This window comes from Dasypus novemcinctus, chromosome 2 (assembly GCF_030445035.2).
Source record: "Dasypus novemcinctus isolate mDasNov1 chromosome 2, mDasNov1.1.hap2, whole genome shotgun sequence".
In the NCBI taxonomy this organism is placed as follows: Eukaryota; Metazoa; Chordata; class Mammalia; order Cingulata; family Dasypodidae; genus Dasypus; species Dasypus novemcinctus.
Genome location: NC_080674.1, coordinates 131,500,333 through 131,515,070, shown reverse-complemented (window position 1 = coordinate 131,515,070; position 14,738 = coordinate 131,500,333). Strand labels below are relative to the sequence as shown.

Sequence of the window (14,738 nt, the reverse complement as noted above, 5' to 3'; positions counted from 1 at the left end):
AGTTGTTCAGGGATGAGGCTCGAGAGCTTCTCAGATGTGATACCATATGACATCTTAGACCAGAGTCTGTGTTTTTACAAAGGTCCCAGACAACTTGTGTGCACAGTCAAGTTTGAGAAATACGCTTCAGAGAATGGGATTGTGACTTGGAAAGGGAGTTAATGACAGGAAACACTTTTAGGGACAGCCTGTTTAATATTTTAAAATTGTATCAAAAAGGGGGAAAAAATGTTTGCTTCTCAACCACTGTAGCAGTATTTGCTATCTCCTGTGAAATTTCCGCCACACTGGTGTACAATCAGGACGTCAGCTGAATTTATGGGCCTACCATTTCAGGCAGGCAGAGGCCAGGATCCAGGAGCCAGCAAAGCTGACAGTAGTTGAACAGGGTTCATCTCTGATTTTAAAGCAGAGGACTTGCTATTATTTTAGACTTTCTGCTGGCTAAGAGCATCTCTTGGCCTAGAGTTATTGATTACAGCCAGGAATAAATCAGAGACTTCCGTTCCTGCTTGAGTTAAGAGAATTCAAACTTCAGATTTCACACTCTTGACACCTCTGTTTTGGCTGAGGTCTGAGCCAAGCCAACAGAAGTTATTTATAAACAGAAACAAGGAGGCACTCTCCCAACATGACCACACTCGTAGGCATTCAGCTAAAATAGTGCCTCTGGTCCTCACATCAGCATCAGCATCATTCATTACCTGGGAATTTGTTAGAAATGAGGCACCATGGGGGAGGGGGAGGGTACACAGCAATCACAGTCTTAACAAGCCCTCCAGGTAATTTTAGTGTGGGCCAATCGCTGAGATAAAAGCACTTTGTCACCAAAAGTTTTCTCTGAGGATACATTCAGCTTTTTCACATTTCCACCCAAAAGAGAAGTGATCTTTCGGCATCTATCATTACAATTTTATAGTATTGAAACACGCAATAAGAGTAATAAAAAGAAATTTCCCCTGAAGAAAGGGGAAGGTGAACTATGTAAGCCTTTCTTTTTTTTTTTTTTTTTTTTTTTTTGTAAGCCTTTCTTGAAGTCACTTCCTCAACAGTGAGATTTTCGAAATGGCATTGAAGTTTACGTGTGTCTGACTTTAACATCTATTCAAAATATCTTTACTTACACCTGTAAAAGATTGAAACTACAATGATACTTTTTTTATATTCCCTTTATGGGTTTATTGGCGATTACTGTGGGTATATTATTTGAATCACCTTCTATGTGGACTTTTTCAGAACTCTAAAATAAAACATTACATACAATGTAAACTATTATCCATGTGGTGCAGCAGTGCTCCAAAATGTATTCACCAAATGCAAGGACTGTGCCACAGTGATGAAAGAGGCTGTTGATGTGGGAGGAGTGGGGTGAAGGGGGATGAGGGGTATATGGGAAACTCATATTTTTTTAGTGTAACATTTTACAAATAAATAGAGATCATAAAAAAAATAAAATAAAATAAAAAATAAAGCATTACTTTGCTTTCCTTTTCCAGATCTTTTTGTCATTACAACCCTTTCATTTTCTGGCCTCGTAATGTTGTTAAAAGAAAGACTTTAACATTTTCTTAATACCAATAAGGTACTTGATGCGTAGTATTTTATCAGCTATTTAGGCTTTAGAAAGCAATTAAGCAGAAGCAAAAATATGAACTAGCATTTCTTGAGTGCCTACTAGCATTTGGGAACTTTTTATACGTTCTAAGCCTCACTGAAAATCGACAATATAGGTACTATAACTTGATTTCCTTTCTCCCATTAAACTTCATCCTACTAATATACAGACTGAACACATGATTTTTATTGACTGTTTTCAGAAACCAGGATTTAATATTTGCTTCCTTCTACCCAACTGCAGGTATTGAAGAACTTCGGAGAGCAGGTCCTGAGCAATGGGAACCAGGGAACTAGAGCAGAGATAGAAAATGGTAACTTAGTTTTCATGGTAAACTTAGCAAGGTTCGGAGAAGCAGTATTGTTTTCAAGTTCTGGGTAGCAATATAGCAGCATCAGAAGTCCAGCTATAGTTTGACAATGGGATAAGGGCAGTTTATTTTCTAATAGGTCAAAATCAAATGCTGCCTCTTGCATCATACCATTCTAAAACCTTCAACTCCCACAGAACAAAGTTCTGTACCTTTATTATAATTTCTATTTTATTCTGCCTGTTATAATAGATTTTATTATGAATAATAATAAAAGCTCCCATTCCCTAAGCTTCTTATCTGTGGGAAGCATTGTCTTAAGCACTTTGCCATATGTGGTTGTGTACCCCAGAAAATCATGTTCTTAATCTTAATCCATTCCTGTGGGTGTGAGTCCATTATAAATAGGACTTTTTTATGACGTTACTTCACTTTAGATATGGCCCAAGTGAAGGCCATAAAGGAGCCACGGGAAGCAGCCAGAAGCTGGACATCACCTGAACCCAGAGAAAAAGGAAAAGATGCTGTCACGTGTACTGCTATGATACAGAAAAACCAAGGGACCCCAAAGACTGCTAGCCCACCAGAAAATAGAGACCTTGGGAGGAAGCAAGCCTTCTAGCCTCTGAAACCTTGAGCCAGGAAGTCCCTGTTGTAAAGCCAAACCATTGTATTCTATTTGTTTGATTGACTGATTGATTGATTGATTGATTTACCCCCTCCCTGTGTTGTTTTGCACTCACTGTGTCTCCTTATTTTCTTTTTAGGAGGCACCAGGAACCAAACCTGGCACCTCACATGTGGTAGATGGGCACTCAACTGCTTGAGCCTCATCCACATCTGGGTATTTGTTTCAGCAGCTAGATAACAAAAACACCATATAAATCTAATCTCATAATAACCCTTAAAAAATGGCTTTCTTGCCCTATTTCAAAGAGGGAAAACGGGCTCAGAGATGCAAAATAACCAGCCCAAGTTCTCACAACTATTAAGTGGCATAGTTGTAGGATGACCAAACTTTCCAATCTGCCTAGGTTGTGGGGTTTCTAAGGAATACAGAAATTTCAATGCAAAATCCAGGACAGCCAGGAACTGAGAAGGTTGGTTTCCCTGCACAATTGGGCCCAGATGGCAGATTTTTCTGAACCCAAAGCTCATTTTCTTTGCATATTCCACCCTTCTTTGTTGAGTTGTGTAGTGTCTATTTACCCCTCGACAGCAAAGCCTAGCTCAGTGCTTTATACATAAGAGCCCCAGGCAAATATTTATTGAACGAATGAAGCGATGGATAATTTCTGTCACAGTTGTGTTACAATAATGCCTCAGGTATGGGGAGGAGAGGCTGAAGCCATGGGTGATCCATCTTTTTGGGGGGAGGGTCCATTTAGCTTTAAATAGAAAGTTGTTATAGAATCAGGAAAGTGTTGGTAAATGCTTAATAGCTCTTGGGGGTGGGATGGGACAACCCTGAGTAGTTGTATTTGCTGATTCACAATATGGCCATTTTCAAGCTGCTAAGACATCACTGAACGTGGACTTGCAAATAGATGCAGCAGCATACCATTATACAATATTTCCATCATACAGATAACAATAGATAGAAATAACTGCAACAGAACAGGTAATGGGAAATAATTAGGAAGTGACCCATTTGATGTATCACCTTTGTTTTTAATATAATTTATTTAATTGTAAGTTTATATATATAATATAATTTTTAAGGATGGCTGTGTTTAACAACTGGTCACAAAAATCCTGAAAACTGAACAGTTGGTTCCTAGGAACAAATGGTTTCACTGGTTGCAATGCCCCAGCCTGTACAGCAGCTGTGAAGATTTCTCCCACTGGAGAAATTAGAATTGAATAACCTGGTTGAGGCCAACCCATCATCATGCCTGGCTTGAGAAAAAAAGAGAAAACTCACAGCAGATATTCTTCTGACACATAAAATGAGCAGGGCATATTTTTTAAAAGTAAATTACCCAAATCACTGAGGTGGGATTTTGGAGGATTTTAGAAATTTGGTGGACAAATAACATTAATGGAAATATTTCTAAGGTTGGCTAGATTGTATAGAAGAAAGCAGTATTCACACATTACTGTGTATTTTTATTTTAATTGACTGACAAAAACAGACTTCAAACAATTTCTTGGAGAAATGTGATAATGTAGCTTAACATATTTATGTATATGGTGCAAAGATTTAGTTACCATACTGTTAAACTTACATACTGACATATAAATAGCTGAAGAAATCCATACTATTTGTGATTTTCTCTGTTAGTTTTATACCACTATTTCCTCAAATGAATTTCATATAATAGAATAAATTCATAATTAAGAATAGGAATAATTAGGAAAGAGGTACTGTCAACACTTCTCTAGTGTAAGAGAGATTTATGTATATACCACTTTGTCAAAACAATGGCTTCAGGTGTAGTCAGAATATATATATATATTTGTAGCACTTCTGAGCTTTATTTTGAAGGATAATTAACTCTAAAAAAAATTGTTTCTATATAAGTAAAGTAAAATGAATTCCAAAAGAAATTATCCATTTCTATTTAAACGTAAGGAATACTGATTGAACAAATGTGCTTCTCTGGAAAAATCAACTTTGCTCATTTTTTCCAGGATAGGCTCAAGGTAAACACGTTCTTATGTCTGGTTAAGAACATGCAATAGAACTTGGTAATATAAATTCCACTTATGTCCCAGTTCCCTGCCACCGAAGAAGATGGGCTTCTAGAGCAGCTCTATAACTCATTTCAGGATGAAAGAGGATCTGAAAAATCCAGAAGACCCAGATGAGACCATCTCCTGGGACTCATCAAAGCATGGGCAGTGCTGCCAATATCCGTGCAGAACATTAGGACTCTGTAAAGTAGCTAGGCTTGCAAGTTTCCCTTGGTTCAAGAATGGGAAAGGACCAAAAAGTCACTTGTGGCTATGCTTTACAGGACTGGCGTGGATCTTCACATGTGCCCTCAGCAAGTAGAAATAAGCCCTGACTCTGTACCCCGTGCTCTGCTAAGCAATGGGAGCCTATACTGAATAAGGCAGGTGAAGACTCTCCTCTGACTGCAGCCCAGGGAGAGGATTAGACCCAGCCTGGATTTAACATGCAGGAAAGGATTCACACATAAACTTTTAGCAATATCTTCAAATGAAGTTATTCAATCCCAGGCATACACTGACAAGATTAGAATCTTTTTTTAAAAGTGCAGTTTATTGAGGTATAATTTACATATATATAAAGCATATATATATGTTATATATGTATTACCTCTTTTAAGTATACAGTTTGATGCATTTTGATAAAAGTGTACAGTTGTGTGACTACCATTATCACACTACTTTAAACTTATATCACATTGTCGCACCACACCATCTGCATTATAAATGAAAATACACATACCTTATGAGAAGCATAAATATGCTGCTTTTAAATATTTTGCATGTAAAGCATTAAATTTGTTCTATATAATCTCTAAAATATACTTTTATGTTTATAAGCCTATTTTGGCAGTTCTTCATTTTTATTTTTTAATTACTGCAGGGCTATCAAAAAGCAGGGTAGTCCTAGTCTTTCTCATATGCTGAGAGGATTTGGCCTAATCATGTGGACAGCTAAAAAAAAATCTGTGAAAAATAAATTGTATGCACACGAAACTTTTTCACAGGAAGTTGAATTGTATTTCTCTTGCACTATCTTCTTTGTATTGTACCCCATTACTCACATCACCACCCCAGGTATGACAGTGGCAGTAAGTTAAGTTACATGAATGTAAATATTTGAAAGCTGGTGGATCTGTGTGTGATGTAAATATGAGACACTAGAATGTCCGGTCAGTTCCTCTTGCTTACTCCTCTGTTCCTTCCTACTTCTCCCTCCTTGAAAATGAGTGAGGCCAAACCACATTAATGAGGTTTTTCAGGCTTGTTTGATGTCTACATTATATCAATTACTCTACCTCAAGGATATTACTCGCAGTATAGAAGAGGGGGAAAAATCAATAATCACTTGAGCAAATGACCAGGCAGACATTGAACAGAAACATTTGATGAAGAGATGCAGGCATGGATAGCAGCAGAAAGCTATGAAATTTTAGTGAGTTTTTCCCCAATTCAATTCCCAGTGACTCACTGTGTGCATCAGTGCAGCTTACTTCATCTTACTGTGCTTAAGCGTGCTCATCTGTAAAATGTAAATATGTACTGTACCTTGTGGGGTTGGTGTGAGAATTAAATGAGAGCAATACGTTTCCCAACCAAAGCCCTAGCCCGTGGAAGATGATGCTCAAACATTGTAATTCCTTCTGTCACCTCCTCCTTCAAAATAAGTTTCAAAACCCACTTGAAATATTTAAGGTTATTTACAGGCCCCAAAGTGCACAGTAAAATCAAATAAACTTGGTAAGAAGATGGTCAACAAAACTGACCCTTAGCAAAAATACCAGACAATTTTGCATGTACAGATACCCTCTTGGTGGATTTTGTGTCTCCTAGTTTCTCATTTCGAGTAAACAAGAGCCTTTTGTGATAATCTCTCTCACTCGAGCAATGGGAACAGATTGTCTTTAATCTAAAGCAAACGAGAAATTGCTCAAGTCAAGGTAGTGACTGTATGAATCATAAGCCACTTTCTCAGATAACAGCCATTAAGTAAGTCCCTGTAAAAATTTGACAATTTTTATTTCATTGACTTTTGACAGCCCTTTAGAAGGGTTTAAGAGAATAAGATCTGACTACAGCTTTCAAAAATTCATCACAGATTATTTGTTAACCTTGCTCCCTGCGATAGCTGAAGAACTAAGATAATGCCCTTCAAATGGAGATAAATTACAATCTTTCAAAAGATTATCACGGTCTTAATCGAGTTTGCTCCAGCAGCTGAACAGCCTGTGGCCTTGTTAGTAACACAACAAGCATATCTGATACTTTATGTTTCTATAGGTACTAGGTTAGAACCCTTAACCTAAACGGTTTCCATATACAAAAGAATAGATTTATGTCAGTTAATGCTTTTGAAGACAAAAAAGAAGATACAGCTTATTTAAAAGGAGTTTATTGAGTGAGTTCAGATACATAGTGTAATTTTTAATGTGGTTTTATTTTTACCTAATTTCAGAATTACAGAAAAGTAATGGAAAGAGTATATGGATATCTCTTACATTCACTCAGATTCCCCAAATGCTAGCATTTTATGAATGCATGGCATAATTTAATGGAAGGGGAAGATAATTTCAGGTTTAGAAATAGGTTTCATCTTAAATAATTCTGAAATAGTGTCATATTACGCATGAGATAAAGGCATAGGGAATTTACAGTTAAAATCATCCAGGAGAATGTTAGAGCATGCTCATTCTTATTTCTTTGAAAGGAATCATTTGCCACATTTTATATATAAATGTAACTAACTACAAGTATATGAACCGATTCCAACATATGGCCCAGCTTTTGGAAACTACAATTACTACATCTTGGGAAATTAAAGTACTTTTATCCTGAACGCAGTGTTACAATAGCAAGGAAATCAGCATGCTCGGTGTTTCAAGATGTCAGCACATCAGCAGTTACACCATAGGACCAACTTCCAACAGAAGGGAGGGAGAGTTTGAATGGTATTAGTTATTAAATGGTAACATTTAATCCTAGATCCTTGTTATCTGTGCCAAAAGAAAACATCTGTGCGTGCTTAGCACAGGCAGATTTGGAGCATCCTTACAGATTTTTGTTAGGTTTTGATGAAGCCGCCTAGGGACAAGGTAATTTGGAAGTAAGCATTTATTCTCCCATTTAAAATCTTACCTCTCTGGAAATGGATGACTCTGTGGTACCTAGAAGGTCTTTATGACTTACCCAATGTGGCAGAGAAGAAAAGGAAAGGGGTTTCCACTTCTGTTTTGTCAGTATCTGATATGGGTTCAGTGTCAGTCACTGCTTGAAAGAAAACTCAGTATCACTGCCCGGACGACTCTGCAGGCTGCGTCTGTGTGACAATACCCTTTCATTCTGTTCCTTGCCACCCTTTCCCTTTCTGTTTTAATGTTCTTTTTAAGTGTTCCTGACATTTTGTTTATCTTTCTTTTAAACATTCTGCCAAGATTATGTCTGAAAGTGAAGGAAAAAAGCATCCATTTTTCACTTCCTAACTCTGTGGCAAGGGAAACAGTCCACTGCCATCCTTACAACACTAAGAACTTCTCAAAACACTGAAAATTCTCCAGGAAGCCACTCGCCAAACTCAGGGTTGCAGTACAAATGTGAAAGGGACAAAATGAATTCCTATAAATGAAGCCATTTGCATGAAATCAGACATTTCATTGATATTTTATTCTCTTTATTGTTTAAATCATAACCTTTCTAAAAGAAAATATACAGTTCCACACTTTTCTCCAAAGTAGACATAAGCACATACATAAATACCTCATATTATTCTTCTGAAATAAGTGTAGTGATGAAAGACGAACTGTCTTGAGGTATCTGGAGGACTTTTTCACCAAGTGTTTAATGACTTCATAAATACAATCCAGATCTTTTTTTAGTATGATTTGATTGGTTATAAACATTTGACAAGGACATCTTTCCTTTTCTCTCTTGGAAGCACCCTCAAGGCTCCCAGAACACTGGAATTGCAGCAACAAAACCACATGTTAATTTTGTTAGATTAGGGTGACTTACTCAGCCTTGGATGCCCCGAAAGTTTAACCATTCTATAGTAAAAATACTATAACTTGTCATCCTGAGGAAGTCTATAATAAGGAAGTCAAAGAAATGCATTTCTTTTTTTTTTAAAGATTTATTTTTATTTATTTATTTCTCTCCCCTCCCCCCCTTCCCCAGTTGTCTGTTCTCTTGTGTCTATTTGCTGCGTTGTCTTCTTTGTTTGCTTCTGTTGTTGTCAGTGGCACAGGAATCTGTGTTTCTTTTCGTTGCGTCATCTTGTTGTGTCAGCTCTCCGTGTGAGTGGCACCATTCCTGGGCAGGCTGCACTTTCTTTCGCACTGGGCGCCTCTCCTTACAGGGGGCACTCCTTGCGCATGGGGCACCCATGCGTGGGACACCCCTGCGTGGCAGGGCACTCCTTGCGCGAATCAGCACTGGGCGTGGAAGAAATGCATTTCTTAAGCAAACCTAATCTTTCAGCTGCTTTTGAATTTTAGACTTAATTCACCATTGTAAACCTGATTTCCATTTAGCAGATTTGTTTTTTTGTGCTTTCCATTAGTTAGATTGGTTTGGTGGTTGCCACCCTGTTTCTGACTGTTCCTTGATCCCTTTGTCATCTAATATTTGAATCATGTATGTCCTTTCTGAGATGTAACACTTAGAAAGAAGACAGAAAACTTTGTACAGAATGACCAGAAGTTCTCACTAATTTTTACCTAATCTCTGCGTAATATTTATAAATCCATGACTGAAACTTAGACCAGTTTTGCAGAGATAAATCAGCTAAAGAAGCATAGCCAAAAAGTAATTCCTAATTCTTTACTCATGACCTTCTCAAATAGAGTTTTCCTGCTCTAACTCACTGCACCAAAATGTCAAGTAGCTTTTGTCATTTTACACTAACACACCTGTTAGGCAGGGGACCTCAAATGGAGTCATTCATTGTAATAAACCATTTCCGTAGCTCTTCTTTCCTCCTGGTATTACAAGTCCAAAAGCCCCAAGCACAGCCCGTCACTTAACTATGGGAACCCCAAGGGTTGTCTCTGAAGTCCTCATATACAAACAAGATTTGGTGCCAAGTAAACATGGGCTGTGATTAGAACTTTAGCCCATATAACTGTGTGTACTTAAGCAAACTACTTCCTGACCTCCCTAGGCCTTGCTTTTTGTACTTGTAAACCATGGATAACAATAGTACCTATCTAATGAAAGTTGTATAGATTGAAGGAGATTATGCTTGCAAAGGGTCTCATGCAAGACTAGATCCAAGTCCTTTATTGGTGATGTCTGCAAACATTGCTCTCTAAGCATCACTTACCTTAACCACTGAAAATGGCCATAATAATTCCCACCTACCTCCACTGGAGAGTTCCTGTGAGGATCAAACGAAGTTATAAGCATCAAAACTCCTAGCACACAAGCAACACTTGAGAAATGTGGGGTCCATGCCCTTCCTTTCCCTTTTCGCTCAAAGTACCGGGGGTGGGGATAGAGTGGCGAGAGGGAAACAAGATGATGAGGTTATTTTATTAAGAAGAATGGTGACTCCAAAGAAAAGATGGCTTCTCTCTATAGTTCTCTCCAAATAAAGTTTTCAGTACTGTTGCTATCAACATTGCTAAGCCATCAAAAACCACATAGGGACAAAATTAATAAAATCATATCAGCAGTTCGATTAGTTCAATCGAGATCTTCCCTCCTTGTTTCTTTTTTTCCTTCCTGCCAACGTTTCTTCCCATCCCCTCCCTCTCCCTATTATTGCACCGCTCTGATGTCATGATTGGGTTGACAATGCTGATAATTCTGAAAAGGAAGCAACATCAGATTGCTCAGTGTAATTCATTATATTCTAAACCTGATGTGTCAGAGAGTACTATAAAAGAATGTTCCTGGGCAATGCAGCAGTTGGCACTAATAGCCAGAACACATTGCTTGAGAGGAAACAGAAAATATGCAGCATAGGGACAGCGCAGGGGGTATTTGGAAGCAATTCGTTAAATTGCAATGACCCACAAAACCAGGTTGTTGGCTACAGCCAGGACTATAATTTCATAAGAGGCGACCACAAGCCACCACAGTAAAGGAGATCAAGCCAAGGAAATATGTGACAGGAGCACAGCCTCGTTATCAGCCATTTATTCAGTGACCTTGTGTTTGCTGCAGTCACCTGGGAGTGGAGCAGCCAGGCGTATCTCTGGTTTTGGACAGCCTGAGAGAGAAGCAGGGGAATTACCCAGAGCCACAAACAACTCAAAGTCAGAAGATTGCTGAGGCCATGTCAAATACTTGCTCAGCAAAGAGAGTCCAAAGAGGTTTGCAAGAGTCCAGAAACCTTTCTAGCGGGACAGAAAACGGGCTGAAAATGTTTAGGATGTAGAAAGTGTAAGAGTCTGGAGCCACGCTGTCCTTGGTGTGAACTCAGGTCTGATATGCACTTGAGTGCCCTTGGGAAAATTACTTCTTTAAGCTTCGGTGACCCCAGTTGGAAAGTGGAGTTAAAAATAACCTACCTGGCAGGTTTGTTGTATGACTTAACTGAAGTTATGTATGAAAACACACTGGGACATAACACTAGGTAAAAAAAAGTCCCTTTCTCCTTCCCTCTCATTCTCCTTCTTCCCTAGTACCTGCAAAATAAGTTTCCCAAGATAATGTTTACATTCCATATGAAACTATTTATTTCTTGTTCAGTCAGCATCCAGATTTCAAATGGTCCTTTCCTTAGTAAAAGCTGGGCAATCTCTCTTACACTCTTAGATTACTAAAACTGGTGACCACCTCTGCTAAGCTCTCTCCACTTGTCACTGGGTAAATCTTCCTGTGAGCAAGAGCTATTCAACAGATATTATATACACACTTTGATGCTCCTAAATGCTGGTTTGTGAAGGGCCAAGACCAGACAGAGAAGAAATTATTAAAATGGCAAATTAGTAGTCACTAAGTTATCTGGGGATCATAAAGCTGGAGTGGGGTGGGCGGGGAGGGCAGGGGGAGGAAGACAAGGTAAATAGCCAAGAAGCTGATAAAAGGTATCTGAAAACAGGGAATGAATTAAGACCTTACATAAGGGTTTTAGATTTAATGATGGCTTACATGGGAAGATTTCAGCTTCAAGTAACAGAAACTCAGCTGAAACTTGCTTAAAGAATGGATTGGCTCCTATATCAGGAAATCCAGACATAGTGAGGGTTTCTACATCATTGGAGCCTATGGCTCAGTGTGCCAACACGGGTCTAGGTTCTTTTAGTCTTTCCACTGTACTGACAGAGTATCAGCTCTGGACGCATTAAGTCCAATTGCACTTTAGTCAAGGATTGCCGCAGTAGTAATCAAAGCTATACATGTTTTCTTGTTCACATTTAGTAAGAGAGAAAACCTGGCTTCTCAAAGTTCAGGACAAATTAGCCCTCACCTTATATTAACCAGAATTTGCTCACATATCCATTTCTGAAAAGAGAAGGACTCGCCCTCAGACCAGTCAGTGCACCCCTGGGGTCAGCTTCCCATGAGGAATTTGGACTGTCTTAGAGAGCTTAGGTACCTCAGAAAAATCAAGTAATTATTAGAAGGAGAAAGTGCGACTGGATCCAAGGTAGGCCATCCACCATACATATCAGAGAAGAGTAGAGAGGCAAGATTTAAAAACTGGATTGAGTTCAACCCCCATTTTTCAAATGTGTAAAGAATGACATACAGTGAATTACTGGCAAAGTCAGATTTAGATATCATTGTCCTCAAGTCCCAGGCCATACATTTGCTTGGTTGTTGTTTGTTTTGTTTTAACTCTACCAGCCTGCCTCTTAAATTAGCCTAGTGAGGGCAGGAAATAAGGGTTTTCTAATTCTAAAGTCTGATATAATAGGTAACTTCCCAAATCCTGGCATCATATAATCTACCCACTAGAGTTTTGGGGTACACTAGAGTTTTGTCACACCCTCAAGATCAGTGATTTTTAACCTAACCGGGCAATACTGATCACCTGGGAACTTGTTATTAATAAAAATATACATGCCCAAAAATACTGGTTCTGTGGGTCTGAGGTGAGGTTTGGGCTAATCTATCATTTTTAAACCCAGATGAAATGGTCTAGGGGTCAGTGAGACTGAAGACTAGGATGAGAGAGAGCGTTACTTTCACTGTTTTGTTTGTTTGTTTGTTTGTTTTGGTTATGGCTTGATTTTCTTTTTAATCCTGTGCATGCATTATTCTCTTTTCTTTTTTTTAGGTCCCCAGTGTTTCAGAGATGCAGTTAGGGCTGTAAACCATGAATCTATCCATCAAATATCAGCCCCTGGATTGGATACCATAAAGCCAAGAAACGTTTACCATCATTGTTCAGCTTCCTGAGGAAAGAGGAAGCAGTGGAATCCTTCGTAACTGGAATCAGCTCTGTGTTGCTCTCTACTGGTCCACTGCCATTTTATGTCCCAAAGGACAGAGACCAGAGTAATATTGTGTTGTTTATTTTAAGATCACATTGTAGGTGTGCTTTCAAAAGTCTCTTCTAAATGATCAGAGGCCCTGCATCTCTTTGAATTTGAATACTAAGAACCAGAAATCACTGACAGGAAGTTTTAAAGCCCTTCTCACTAGCAATTTAAAGAGATTAGAAGGCCGATGGAAAAAGGAGTGTTCAGAAATCATTAAAATAGTAGACATTGTTTTCAGAAAGAGACATCCTTTGCTCACTCTTTTGTAGCTAGTTATGGTTTGATGAAAATCAACCACAGAGGAAATTCAGGGCAGCCTCATGGTCGTTTTCACAAGAATCAACCAGATGACTTGAGGGCATAGTTGTTGGTCTGTTATCTGTGCTTCACACAGGATATTTTTAATCTGTATATAAATTGATTGGCAAGTCTCTATGTACATCGTGTAGAGGAAATTGGTCCTCCTGTAAGGCCAACACCACACTGTATCATTAACAGTTGACGTAAAATCTTTTCTGTGCAAATTATCTTTCCCTTTGTCTATCTACATTGAACTTTGTTCCAGGAACTTCCTACCCTCCTGAGACCTGGATATTCTTCAGCAGCCCCAAGTTTAGAGGAAAGGGCTGTGTGTTTGCAAGATGGAAATACCAGGTTATTCACCAGTGGAAAAACTCAGAAGATGTCTCACCCATGGAATCTGTACAATATAATGAGTGAATCAGTCTGGGGAAACATTGCCACCAAATTTCCAACATTTCCTTAAAATGGACCGACTTTAGCCCAGGCCTACATACTGGGGTTCATTCAAGACAGACAAAAGATCCAAATTAGTTCCAGGAACTGATAGGAGAAGGTAGAAGAAGGGAGACTATCTTCATTGGCCATGCCTCTTTGACAAATGCCAAAAAATGAATAGTTTTAAACAACAGGAATTTATTGGCTCATGAGTTTGAGGCTAGAAGAAGTCCAAACTCAAGAAATAGGTAGGCTTCTTTCTGTTGGAGTCTAAGCATTCTAGTTTTGGGTGCCCAGAATCACTGGGGTTCAAGGTTTGTATTTCTGCCTCTTGTCACAGGGCGCTGTCCTCTCCTGTCTGTGTTCTGTGGCTTCTGCATGTGTGTGCATTGTCTTTATGAGGCCTCCCAGGACGTGGCTTAAGAACCACACTGCACCAAAAATAACATCTTATAACAGGTTCACACCCACAAGGAAACAGATTAACATTAAGAACATTTGAAAAAAAAAAAACACACGTGTTTGCTGAGATACCATCATCCAACCTACCACAGAGACCAACATTTTCTTAAGGCCATTTTCCCCACAGAGTTTGAGAAAAAAGAAGCCAAATTTTCTGTTTCCCCAAATTTTCCGTTCTCAGCCATCAGCCTGGGCCTTAAATTTCTAAATATGCCAAGTAGATTATTCCTCAGAACAAACTAAGTTCTACAGAATAGATGTCTTTCCTTAGACGAAAGCTGATATTCAGTATTCTAGATTGCTTTAAAAAAATTGTTTTTCCTCTTGTTTAAAAAAGGAGACAAAGGGAAGCAGACTTGACCCAATGGATAGGGCATCCATCTACCACATGGGAGGTCCAAGGTTCAAACCTCGGGCCTCCTTGACCCGTGTAGAGCTGGCCCACGCACAGTGCTGATGCGCACAAGGAGTGCCGTGCCACGCAGGGGTGCCCCCCGTGTAGGGGAGC

General features: G+C 38.9%; 1 long non-coding RNA gene across 1 annotated transcript in view; it reads left to right on the top strand.

Moving 5' to 3' along the window:
* The window catches only part of LOC139440183 (uncharacterized), a 31,530-nt gene extending 18,247 nt beyond the window's left edge, over positions 1 to 13,283 (top strand). The window contains exon 3 of the long non-coding RNA XR_011650326.1: positions 12,826 to 13,283. This is a non-coding gene — a long non-coding RNA (uncharacterized lncRNA). The remainder of the gene's footprint in view (positions 1 to 12,825) is intronic.
* Positions 13,284 to 14,738: the final 1,455 nt, after the last annotated feature.